Raw genomic sequence first — 14,269 nt, 5'->3', positions numbered from 1 at the left:
TAGTTGATTTTATTTGTGATTAACTCCTTTAATGACCTAGATTTAATTATTAGGTCAACTTGCCCAATTTGTGATTGATTAAATTACTTAAGCAATATGGTCAATTTAAACATCCACAATCACAAATTTAAATACTGTAAAGTAAAACAAGTAAAAGTTTAGAGAGATTGTACCAGGATTTTTAGCGAGGAAACCCTAGTTGATAAAATACGTCAACTGTTTGCATAGAAAAAACCTCGTGGACTATTCAGTCCAAAGTAAACCAATCCACTATATTTTAAACAAAGTACATCGAACTTTGACTCTAGCTCACACCCTATCGTTCTACCAAATACCAATTGCTGACAATTCTCTGGCTTTGCAACTCCCCGTCCAACAGCAACTTGACCTCAGGTTTATGCTTGATATTTGTAGAAGAGTAACAGGTAGATCAGATAACACTCCTCAAATGCTCTAACCCTTTCAAAGTGTGATCGCTTTATTTCTATTCTTCAAGATCTGAACTCGATGTAGAAGAATTAAATCCTACTCTTCATTCAGAATATCTGAATCTTCAATATAGCTCCAATTCTGATGAGATAGAGAACAACACAACTAAATCACTCATGAATATATGTGTGTTCTCTCATAAATAAATTTAGAATAATCAGATTTGATTTTCTGAATTTCCTCTCTCTAAAAAGCATTCTCAAAATATAGAATTGATTTTCTCTAAAGTCATGAATAAACCTAGAAGACTAACAAGGTTTATATAGAGTTTAGAAAGTCCTAATCCCTCTGAAAATATAGAAAATATCGTGCATAGGATTTAGAAAGAAGTCTAGTCCAAAAAGGAATCGAACAGAATAAGAAAGGTAAGTTTCCATAACCTATCATGAGTCTTGAACCGGTTCAGGAAAGTGGGAACCGGTTTTAAAAGGCCAGAAATAATTTCGAAGGTTCTTTTTACTCTTGAACCGGTTTAGGAATTTGGGAACCGGTTCAAGATGGCTGGTGGTTTTTGCCGTCCTACCCCATAAGCTTAAGAGTGTGCATTAAGGCGAGGGCCAAGTTTTATATTTATAAAAGCCACTACTACCTTCACTAAAAATATAGTTAGGGCGAGTAGGGATCGTCCCAAGGGATTGGAGTCGAATTTGGTTGTGGAATCACTATTAGGGTTAGTAGGTCGAGTGATCAAACAAATAATTGGTTGGTTGATTAAACTAGAGAGCAAATTAAACTAAATAATTGAATGCAATAAAGAGTAAGTAAAAGAGAGATATCTTGGGGTTTAGAGGTCACCACCAAACAATACTTTTCAACACCCTTAACAAGTGACTAATGAGAGAAATGTGTGTTGCAATATTGATGTGTTTGTGTGTTTGGTTGATTCAATTAGCAAGGGTGACCAATTAAGTATATATTGTCTAAGCAACATATGAAAAGCACAATATATCTAACAATTAAGTATATATTGTCTAAATAGCATGTGAAAAACACAATATATCTAGCAAGTCATTAATCCTTTCATTAAGCTCACAAGCCAAATACACCACAAGGTTAGAGACATATGCTGCTTGTATTCAAAAGTATGGAACATCAAACAACAAGCATGGATTGTCCTCCTATCTAACAACTATACTACCACTACACTACAATTAAGCTAATGACATGAAATTAAACTAATTAAGCTAAAGGAGCAGCACAATCCATCAAGAAATGAGCATGAACCATCAAGAAAATTACAAGAGCATTCCATTAAGCACTATGTTTTGACAATCTCTAGATCTATGGCATTAATACACATAGACATGCATCAATAACACAAGAAATAGAGGCAAACACATAAACATCTATTCTAGCATACATAGACATATGGATAGAATGAAATGATCAATTGGAAGTATTAAACCACATAAATCATTGAATAAACAAGATCTATATATATATAAGTGCCAAAACATGTATTACAACACTAATCCCTCAATAATACACAAAATCAAGATGTAGAAAACATGTTTGGGGCTACACTACAAGAAAAAGGGATTCTACGAGGGGCCAAAAATGCCGTGGAAACCTATTCAAGGCGCATTCTAGGCACTCGTGTATGAGAGTTCCGTAAATACTCAATTTTTTTTACGGGAAAAAATCTACCTCGTAAAAAAACAATAGATTTACCGTAGAAAATAATTTCGTTTATATATATTAAATTTTATTTAATTAACCTATGAGGTGCCGAGGCATGCCGTAGAAAAGGTTTCTACGGCAAATTGTAACTACCCGTAGAAAACTCACGAGACACCATCGCCTACCGTAAAAAAGTTTTCTACAGCAAGTTGTAACTACCCGTAAATAATCTGACGAGGTACAGAAGTATGCCGTATAAAATTTTTCTAAGGCGAATTTTAACTACCCGTAAATAATCTCACGAGGCATTGAAGCATGCCGTAGAAAACTTTTCTACGGCAAATTTTAGGTACCCGTAAATAATATAAACCATTCTCACGACTTGCCATGTACGTCGTAGAAAAATTATTTAGGAGAATTTTCACTTATTTACGGTATTTCAAGCTCCCCGTAGATATAATATATATATATATATATATATTTTATAAATAATGCACCTTCCAGTTAATCAACCACTACCTATAATTCACATCACTTTCAGCTATAATTCAATTCAAAAAGCATACATATCCAATTAAATATATCAAAAGAGTTAAAACATTTTTACAATTCATCATTTATCAATGTTCCAAAACAGGAAGTACATCCATTTGTCAAGAAAATCATCAATTTCTTAACACTTCTGTTGAAAAATTGATAAACCTTCTAGCACTTGAGTTTCAGTCTGCACTTGTCAAAAAACCACCTCACTGTACAAAATCCATGAAAGTAGCTGCAAAATCCACGGTACAAAATCCAAGAAAGTAGCTGCATCACACAAGTCTTAAATTCAGAATGCTACGAAAAAAGGGAAATAACAAGATTATCATTTATGAATCAAACACAAACATTTTGCTAAGAATTTTTTCCTTAGATCTGTCAAAAATATTTCAAGCAGATAATTTTTCTTAATTGAATACTAGATTTTTGTAAGGATGTATGAGAACAGACAATATCATAATCTCTTTATATTCATGAACACTACAATATCATAATATGTAGTCTCTTTATCTCATGATTATGAGCAAATCTAAAACATTCTGAAGCAAATCTGAAACATTCTGAAACAAATCTGAAACATTGTAGGTTTTTGGTGCAACGATTATAAGCAAATCTGAAACTTTGTAGGTAATCGTCTGATTCTCCAACTTTTTGAAGGTAATCTTTCTAACCTGTTGAAGGATTTTTGTGTGTATTTTTATTTGGATGCCTCTGCGTGTTTTGTCTTCTATTTTTTGTGAATAACCCTTAAGAAAAATAGTGAATTTTGTGTTCTGTACTCCTTTGGGTGATTTGAATGCTTATTAATTTCATTTGAGTGAATGATGTTGTGTTTATTCTAGTTTATCATGATTATAGGAAATTCTATATGATCTTCCCATTGGGATTATTGTTCTCTTAATTTGATGTTTCTAAGCAATTATCTTTTGTTGCAATTGTGAGTTTTCAGTACCATTTTCAATTCAAACACTCATTTTTCCCACGTAAAGCTGCAAAATAAGGGCACTCCTTAACAGATTTATTTATTTATTTATTATTTATAATTTGTCTATATATTAAAAGAAGGAATATTCAGAATCAAGAGGGGCATACAACATCCTACAAACAAGAACAAAACAAAGGAAAGCCATTACTGACAACTTAAGGGCAACTCAACGAAAAAAACATCAAGTAGCAGTAATTACTAATTCATTACATCAAAATCCCTTGCAATAATTTTTTTTAATTTGATATCCTCTAGAACCTTCTGAATGATATGAATTCATTTTTTTCCGTTCCAAGAATTCAAAGTAGGTTTTGTACTGATTCCATTAGATTGAAAAATTCTCCGAATTCTCCATTGATACGACTTGCTAATTTTTGAATTAATCCCCTTTCAATATCACAAACATTGGCAAACATCCTATTGTTCTTCTCCTACCATAAGTGATAGATCATCGCAGAGTAGATATTATTGTTAATAGGCCATGGTAATTTAAAATAGATAGTAACAGTAGCAAAGATTTTCTGAGACAAAAGGCAATCAAAGAAAAGGTGGGGAGTATCTCCTAAGGCCCCTGCACAAAATGCACTTGTCTTGATGGACCACACCCTTCTGTAATAGTAAATTTGTGATCTTCCCAAGTAATTTGATATTGACTATTAATTCTGGATTATTAATATATTGTTTGGAGTATATTGATTTTGAGTGTTGTTTTTGGAGTTCTTAGTTGTTATTTAAGTTGGAATAGGAATTTGGAACTAGGGATGGGATTTTTTCTATACTGTGTTAGAATCAGCTGATCTATTATTGTAGTTATTATTATTCAATTGCAATTTGTAGAATTATAAGTTATTGCTTCGGGCCAACCCTCTCTGATAATCCAATTTTGATTATTAGCATGAAAAAAAAATAAAAAAGTCTTTATTTGATACTCTTGTTACTTTAGCTGTATTTCTTTTCAAAATCTCATTTCATTTTATTCAGTGGTTGATTTTGGGCAGTCCAATTTCAAGTGAAATCGAGGGAGTAAATTAATTTTTGACTAAAATGTTGCTAGTTGAAGGTATGTCACTCCCTGTTCAATTTTTTCTTGTGGTGGTATTTAAAGGTTTCTCTAGGCTTTCTTTTTCTTTATTGAACCAGAGGAGGAAAATAGTATGCTACTTACCATGTTATATAATATTCTCACTTTTGATATTAATACATATTTGAATTTGAAATGTCTTAAGAATGCTGATTTTGTGATGCAGAGGCCTAACAACATTTTTTTGCAGCTCAACTTTTGTTATATCTGCATCTTATACAGTTGATTATGTGATTAATAGTTGTGCTAAATTATTTACTTAGTCAAATGCACTTGGTATAGTTATTTTTAGATTACAAAAATTATTTTGACCCATGTACAGAAGTTTTTTTACAAAACTAAAAACCCTAATGTTGAAGAGTTCTAGTGGATGTAATCCTCTTATTCTTCTTTCATTCCCATATGTTTTGACATGGGGCATCTGACCTATTCCTCATGCTATTGTCATGCCATGTTAGGTGAGTTTGGAGGCACAGGTATTAACACTATTGGGTGGAGGGGTTGGGTTCCATTTTGATAATTATGCAATCTGTTATTGTTTTACAAGCTTAGACTAATAAGTGTAAGAATACATGTTTGAGTTTGAGAGCAGTTATGTTGTACATATAATGGCAAAAGTTTCTTCTATACCAAGTGTGCCTCTCGTAGTACTCTTGATTAATGGAGACCACACTGGCTAATGACCTTACACTGTGTCATTGTTTCTCATAGCATTATATTTGTTGTATGGCACATCACCTATTCTCTGTTTAGTTCAACTTTTATGTCTGAGTTGTTTTGACATTTTATGTGTTTCAGTTACTTTATTTTGTGATGTTGGTGCATGTGGGAAATAAGGTGTTTTGAGAATTTTTCAAGGTTAATTAGCAAAAGTGCATCATGGGAACTGGTCTAATATTGTGAAAATTTCATATATTTTCAAAACTTTACTGATTCTTCAGTTCATTGCATGAGAAGTTGTATTAGTATTCTTGCTCAGTGGACTTGTTTTTATTTATTTATTATTCTTATTATTATTTTTTTTTATCGCAGATAATGGTGGAGGAATGACTCCTGACAAAATGCGTCACTGTATGTCTCTTGGATATTCTGCAAAAAGCAAATTGGCAAACACTATTGGTCAATGTGAGCTGCTCTTTCCCTTGCTAAAAAAAAAAAAAAAAATAGAAGAAGGAAAAATCACAATTTAATGATATCATTGATTGGATGTTATTATAAGTTTTCTTCACTACTATTATTGTTTATTTTTTCCCAGATGGAAATGGTTTTAAGACAAGTACTATGAGGCTTGGGGCAGACGTTATTGTTTTCTCACGATGTCATGGGAATGAGATAAGAAGGTAGGTGTTTTTTTGTCTCATGTCCGCAACAATTATTGGTTTCTGTCATGTTTATTTCCTATTAGTATTTGGAATGGCAGCTTCCAAGTTCCCAAGAATAAATATCGTCAAGCTACATAATTGCTTGTAATATGATGGCATATATGCTTGGTAGACAGGATGGATACTTTATTAATTTTGTCATAAGCTTTTTGTCCAGTTGATTTATGTCTTTATATATAAACTTATATTTATATATATTAGTACTGAATGTCTAGTCAATCATCATAGGCATCTGTTAATTTGGATGCTAGTAGTCCAGTCCCGGTGGACGAGCAGAGATATTGGAGAATTGTCTTGGAACAACAAAGGGTACATATTTCTGTTGGTTTGGTCATGCAAAGAAGGCTCCATCTTCGTCTTCGGATCATAGGAGGAAGGCAAATACAAAGTTGGAGGCTGAAAGGAGGAGGGCTGAACAAGAACTTGATGAATGGAGTGAGCATTGATGTTTGGATACTTGATGAAAGGAGTGAGCATTGATGAAAGGAGGAGGGCTGAACAAGAACTTGATGAAAGAACTTGGCAGCCGGTTAAATAATTAGCACCAACAGATCAATGATTAATCTTCTATTATTGGATGAATGTAATCTAATAATTGATGTTTGGATACTATGTTATTTGGTGCTAATTTGAGCAGAATTGATGCAAGCTTGGGTTTAACATCATTTTTTAATTAGAGATTATTAAAAATATTTTTTTTTCTATTTGTATTTGTGTTCACATTAAATTTAATTTTTCCATGGATTGATAGTTTTGAACTTTTTAATAGTTCTGAATTTTTCCATGTATTTGTAGTTGATTGAGCCCCAAGTGTTATTTCGGGTACGTATTAATTACCTCCTAGAGATAATTCCTTGTTTATTATTGCTTCAGTTCTTAACCTCTTAAATTGTTTTCACATTGTTTTAATCTTAATTTTTAAATTGTTTGACAGATTTAAAACTGATATATAGTTTCTATTGTATTTCCCTTTCTTAGTGCTAAGGAGCCTCTCATACAAATTGTTGTTTACAATTTCAATCTTTTGTATAACAAGTGGATAGTATAAACTATAGATGATTTTTACCCACATTTGCCATCCATGTTGGACCAGAGGATTTGGTTGTAGTATATGTCTGCTTATTAGTATAGGGTCATAAATAATTAGAATATGGAGAAGTCATTCTCCAATTTACCTACAAATATTGTTCTCCAATTTAAGTAAAGGTATAAACAACATATTAACAACTTCTCCTCCACAACAATCAATCAAAACCTCCACATACGATGATCCCATACTCCCATGCTTTCAACATTTTAAAACAAGAAATAAAAATGGCCTCCACACGAGCCGATGTACCAATAAGGTAATAAAGTTCAAGATATATCGCAAAATTGGTCACTTAAAGGCACATGACCCCCCTAAGTATGAGTATAAAAAGCATTAAAATTGTACAATCATAAAAGAAGCTTAGTATTTGACCTTTGTTGTAGACTGGAATCATAGAAATTCTGATTCTTCTGCTCCTAATGAACTGGTGATAATCAATCCTGTCAGGAAAAAATATTTCAAAAATATAATGCCAACAAATACATAAAAAATCAAATCGTATGACTAATTTAAGAAATATAATAATAAGTTAATGAATGACTAATTGACCTGAATAATTTTCATATATTTCTTAAACCAGAAAATTGGTTTGTTCTTGTTTTGACCTCATAAACCTCACTAAATAAGGTTTTCAGTTTAAAAAGCCTGCTGAGTGTGTGCTGTGAGTGCTGTGACTGAAATTCAACTGTTTCATTGCTGTGTTCTTTATCTGTGTAATGGTAATTTGATATTACATGACTGAGAAAATCAAAAACAAAATAATGTAGCTGAGAAATGACCCTTCAGTCCCTAAGAACAGTGCTGCTCTAGAAATCAACCTGTGAATCTCACTTTGATCTGTAATTTGATATTACCTTGCTATAAACTAAGATATTACGATTTGAGCAAGTGTAATATGTTAATTCAGTGGTGTGGGATCTATATCCAAGGAAGTCTAACCTCGAAATTATATTTTTACCCTCAGCTTGTTTAGGTTCTGCAGAAACCTGTTGTGAGCAGATTTTGGAACTGAATTTAATTTAATTATTGATTTGCTTATCATTTAAGCTTCTGTGTGAAGAAGATACAAGTTTATAAGAGGATGTACAAGGCCTGAGACATTGTAAATTGTCATTTATACCCTCTGATTTGAGGTATCATAGAAGCAGCAAAACTGAGTCTGCTATATGCTGCTTGCTGCTTCATTTAAGCTCCATTGTTTATATCCTTACTTATACAAGGGTTTGGCACAAATTGACTTGAGAAGGATTGGGCTGAAGCCTCTCAGGGACATAACTGAAGGGAAGAGGCAGAACTCTCTAAATAGAATATTCAAATATCTTGCTTTATTAAATAATTTGTTTAGGAAAACAAAAATATAATACATGTTCTTACTTCCATGGACAAATTTTCATAGCAAGGGCTTAGACCAAGTGATATCACCTCTTCCTGTTCAGGATTCCATATATTATGCTATATAGATACAGAAGACTGCATAAATATATCATTATACATAACCAAGAGAAAAAAAAATTAAAATCTGGAATCTCATAAACATATAAAGCAGGAACACAATGACATATAGATAAGGTACTTGGTACAACAAAAGACAACAACTTTACCCAAGGAAAGAGGAAAAAGAAGAACTTACTAACCTATCCTTAGTTGGTAATAACTGTTCAAGAAAGTGAAAGCAACCATGGAAAGTGGACTACATCTGCACACTGACACCAAAAATAAGCAAATGAAAGAACAACAAACAAGCAGAACTTTTCATTAGTTCCTAAGTTCTTCCAAATCTGCAATTTCACTTGCAATAAATCTACAATTTCACTTGCAATTTTGAAACCCTATAATATGTATTTGCATAAAAATAAAAAATAAAAAAGGTCGTGAGCTTAGTTGGAACCTAATATGGTAGAACCTTGTTTCTTGACAAATTACCACTCTTGAGATTTTACTCATTTTTTAAAAAAATTAGTAACTACTTGAATTTTTTAAGTAGTTTTGCCTACAAGTCAACCCAAAAACATAACTATCGACAATGATGGGAAGACATAATTGTTGATAACAGCATTTAAGAAGTCCTAATCACTGGCAAATGCTTAAGTTTTTTAAGACTTAAGTGTAGCTAAGCCAACAATGTATTTGGAAGTGAACAAATAAACGAATAGAAGTACCTCTTCTCCAATAAGGGTAATGTTGGGATGAGTTTGTAAAGCACACTCTAATGTAATGTGTGAAGCAGCACATCCCATAAGCCGTACAACTACAAACAATTATAGATTTAGATACCACATTTGCTTAGACTCTATGAAAAAAGTAAAAATGTAAATGACACAAAAAAAAAGAGTGGAAAAATAAAGAGTTGACAGGACAATAAATTCCTGTTAAAAAATACTGAAAATAACAGATTATGCATAGCTTAGTATGAAAAATTATCAATGTCAAGAGAAAGCAAGTACGAAATGTTTAAGAATCAAGAATTTATATGTTCACAGAATGAGCTGGGCTGAAATGAAAATTATGAGATATAAGTCTGTTTAGACAAGAAAAAATAAAATTTGAGATTTATGCATCCTTGAGAAAGCACAGATGGTAAGGAATAGTATGATAAGCAAAAGTTGGGTGATAAAGTTTCACCATATACAATAAAGATCAATGACTAAGACAGACTAGAGAATTATGTTGCTTATGTTGACACACTATAGGAACAACAAGAAGAAAAAGAAATTGCAAGGCTTGGATTTATGAGGAAATATGGCAGACACATATTTAATATGGCATTGCCCAAATAAATGATTGAATAAGCTTTATGTAGCCTACTCCCTACATGTTTTTATTTATTACAGAAACCACGTGGGGCTGGAATCCTAGACATTTAGGTTGGACACTAAAACCAGATACCACTCACACTACTAGCTTGGAACTTAATTATAAGGGTAATTGCATGTTCGTTTGTTCCAATTCCAACAACATATTTGGGGCATTTCACTCAAGAATTTGGAGTGGGGAAAAAAAATACGACACAGAAACCAGAATGCAGGGAAATCAAAGAACTGGATGATTCTGTATCTAATATGGATAAAAAAAAATAAAATAATAAAAAATAAAAATAAAAATAAACTGGAAAATAAGGGATTTTCACAACAACAAAAAAAAACAAATTGATTATTTAGCACCGTATAAGTTACAATAGTCACAAGGAGATTTAGTCTCCAAAAAAAAATAATAATTAAATTCAATAAAACACTCTTAATCAAAAAATCAAAACTAATAGATACATATATAGAAAGAGATAGACGAACCCTAATTTTTTGCTCCAAATTGATGTGTATAGCCGTCTGAAATTCGAAGAAATTGTGGCTCCAAATGACTGTTTCTCGTGTCCAAACCAGAGAGAGAACTCGAATAGAGAGGCGAACCAGAGAGATAACTCGAATAGGGAGACTATATCGAATCTACAACATCATCTTGTTCACATCTTTTTCATCTAAAGATAGAGAGCAGAGAGACAAAGCTAGGGCTTCGGCGCGACAGAGAGAGCCGAGAGAGAAAGCTAGGGGTTAGACGAGAGAGAGAGAGAGCAGAGAGAGAGAGCTAGGGCTTAGACGTGAGAGAGAGAGAGCAGAGAGAGAAAGCGAGCTTCAACGCGAGAGAGAGAGAGCAGAGAGAGAAATCTAGGGCTTACGAGAGAGAGAGAGAGCAGAGAGAGCAGAGCTGTATAGAGTTGGACGGTTGACAAATACTACATCGTTTCATAAGGTAAGGTGAGACTAATTTTTCATTATGTTTTCTATTAAAAAAAATTATTTATTGGCGCTAAGGAAATTTTATTTTGTAAAATAGTATTGCTTATCTACGGGAAAAAAAAGCCTCCTTAAATATGAAACTTATCTACATGGTAAAAAAGTCGTCTTAAATGTGAAATTTATTCACGGGCTCCTTAATACACCGTAAAAAAAAATTGGCGCTAAATTTCCCGCCAATGGCACCGAGGGGGGAAATTTTTTTTGACTTTAAATTTTTTTTGGCTTATCTACGGGGCAAAAAAGGTGCCTTAAATGTGAAATTTATTCACAGCACCTTCAATACACCGTAAAAGAACTTAAGTTCATTTTTATATATATATTTTTTAACTAATTTTATTAATTGGTTATTTACGGGGAAAAAAAAAAGGTTTTAAATGAGTGTTTTATCAACAAGAAACATTTATCCCGTTAAAGGTGTACAAATACGCCGTAAATATATCAAAATATTCACGAGCTTTTTAATACACCGTAAAAATATTTTTCTACGAGGATTTTACTAAATCCCCATGAAAGCATGTCCTATAACGAGGATTCTTTTAAAAACTCTGTAAATGGTAGTAATCACGAGGCAAAATAAAGAAGCCCCGTAAATACTATGTCGTAAATTCCCACATTTCTTGTAGTGCTAACTCTAGCCCCAAGAGGATGTCTAACCACTCATGGTAATGCTTCTCCAACCCTTAAGGGCAAACTCCATAGAAGTAATCTACTCCTTGGTTGATGAAGAGCTCCCAAGCTTGTGCCTCTAGTCTCCTCCTCCTTTCTTCCTCCCTAAGAATAGCCTCTATTCTCTTAGATGGATCCTCTAAGTATATCTCTTAAAAAGTGCATCATATTCTATATATAGGTAGGTTAAGTGACACACAAAATGAGCTGGGGTCGTGCACAAAATATTCCCCAATGATTGGATAAGGACAGCTTTCAATGGGCTGGAAATTTAACTTTTTCGCACTGGAGGAAGTTCGATCGATCGAACCTTGGACTTGGATCAATCGAACATGGCTGAGATCTATCGAACTGAAGTTACATCGATCCTCAATGGCGGTGCCTTTTGGATAAAAACAAATCTGAGATATTGCAAAGATATTTTTGGGAAAAGGACAAAAGTGGTTGGTAGGATGATACAACTAGATAAGATCCATCATTTGGATAAGGACAAGGTAATTCGATCGATTGAAGAATGATGTTGGATCGATTGAACTTTGAGATCTCTGAAAATGTCATCATGGCTTTGATCCATCTTGAAGTGCTGAGATCGATCATGTTGGATCAATCAAACTTTGATCTGAGATCAATCGAAGATGTTAATTTCCACCTTTTTCTTCCTTTTGCTTCCACTTGGCTCCTTTCTTTGATTCATCCCAAAATTGCTTCATTTATGCTCTTATTTGGCTGAGTTAGCTTATTTTTTGGATAAGTGCCTAAAAATAGAAATAATACGAAATCAATCTAAAACAGTAAAGTAAGATAGATAAGGGTATTAGAATGCCTAAGCTTAAGGGGTTTAAATACGCACTTTTCAGCGCTCATCACACCCCTAAACTTAAATATTGCTAGTCCCTTACAATGAACTAGAAAATAAAGGAATGAAATGAACAACTAAACAACTATAACTAGAAAGCAATAAATGGATAACGCCACTTTCGTAGGGAACACGATTGCACTTAGCACATGCAACAAGCCTTTTAAACCCCTAGGTTACCTCTAGTGGACGAGTGAAGTCTCGTGAGGGTTTCCAGAAATGATACCCACAAACATTAAGCTCATTCTTTCAAAAGAGACACCAATATTGCAAACAAGCATTGGGAGAAAACTACCTCAAGTATGCAATGTTTCAAACATTTCTAAGCAATCTCCCAAAATTTCAATATCAAGCAAGTATGGTCCTCCACACATCAAGAAAATGATCATGTAAATCAAAACAACTCTAGAATTCTTTTTGAGTGGACCGGCATCAAATATGTTACTATCTTAGCCAACTAAAGAATTAATCACATCCTTACCCTCAAACTAGCACACAAATCTAGTACCGATCATCAAGACAAAAAGTGGACCTTTTATTAAAGTTTTATTATTCTAGGTGCGCTTATTCATTTCACTCAATTTTTTTATTTTTTTTTATTTTATAGGATCAAAGATGGAAGCATGGTGCAATGTGTTGATCTATTAAGCTTTCTAGTGATTCATGAGATCGAGCATTAGGTCAATGACTCCCAAACTAGACGAATTTAGGGCACTAGGTGTTCAAACACCCCTACGAACTTACAAGCTCAAATCAACTAGGCTACAAATCTAGACAGCCTTCATCTAATCATTTCCCACTTCTCACCTTTTGGAAGAAGTCCTCACTTTTTTATTGCTTTTTTTTTATTTTTTATTTTTTTATTTTTATGAATATGTTCAATTATTAACCTAGAGTTTGGGCCCTCCACTTTTCGGCACGAGAAGTTCAGTACTTGATGAGGCTAGAATCCCGACTACTTAGTGAAAAGGGGTTGTTATCCACCTTTATCAAAAATAAAAGCTTTCAATTGGGATATAACCAACTCAATAATCAACAAAGCATGTACCCCACAAATGAATGCTAGTGTGCGTCTGTGCTAGTGTAGAATCCTAGAATAAATCTTAAAACAATCACAAAATCAAGATGATGTAGACCACAAGTGCAAACAATATATCAATCTTTCGAAAAATTTACTCCTAAATGGCTTCCACAAGGTATACAAAGAGTATTGGACTCTCAAGTCAAAGCAATTTTTAACTTTTAAGCAATATAGTCCTCAAAAGATCAAAATCATCGCTAATATGGACCAATCATAGAAAATCTCTCAAATACATAAGTCATGCTCAAAATTTTGAATTTAAAAACAAACACTGTAACATACACCTTTACCCCCAAACTTAAACGGCACAATGTCCTCAATGTGCAAAGAGAACAAAAGGAAAGAGTATACCGGTGCAATTAAGGCAAAGAATGGCTGGGACTGAAGTATCCAAAGTGGGTGGCATGGCCCCCCCAAACTTGGGATTAACTGTGGTCCTGAAATTTGGCACTCGGATAAATTCATTAGATAACAAAAGGGATAATCAGTGCACAGTAGACATGCAAGTGTAAATGGGATAAAACAGATAAAGTAGGGAGAGAGATATAAGGGTGGTCCTGAAAATTGTGTAACATTATCTCTCACTGTAGTCACTGTGATGCACCTGATGGAGTCAAACAGATAGATATAAGAACATGATAAATGACATCCATAGCAAAAACATATATAAAAAAAATAAAGTATAGAG

General features: G+C 33.3%; 1 long non-coding RNA gene across 2 annotated transcripts; it reads right to left on the bottom strand.

Moving 5' to 3' along the window:
* Positions 1-2,656: 2,656 nt before the first annotated feature.
* LOC132299461 (uncharacterized) lies at positions 2,657-10,896 on the bottom strand. Of its 2 annotated transcripts, none has more exons than XR_009480121.1 (5): positions 10,475-10,896; positions 9,347-9,435; positions 8,822-8,890; positions 7,560-7,627; positions 2,657-2,916 (listed from the first exon to the last, which is right to left on the bottom strand). It is a non-coding gene; the product is annotated as an uncharacterized LOC132299461 (long non-coding RNA). The 2 variants fall into 2 exon arrangements; XR_009480120.1 differs by having other exon boundaries at positions 8,822-8,883; positions 10,475-10,891.
* Positions 10,897-14,269: the final 3,373 nt, after the last annotated feature.

Source organism: Cornus florida, unplaced genomic scaffold (assembly GCF_030987335.1).
Source record: "Cornus florida cultivar Cherokee Brave unplaced genomic scaffold, ASM3098733v1 CherokeeBrave_3.0.0_Hap2_Chr01, whole genome shotgun sequence".
In the NCBI taxonomy this organism is placed as follows: Eukaryota; Viridiplantae; Streptophyta; class Magnoliopsida; order Cornales; family Cornaceae; genus Cornus; species Cornus florida.
This window is presented reverse-complemented; position numbering and strand designations above follow the sequence as displayed.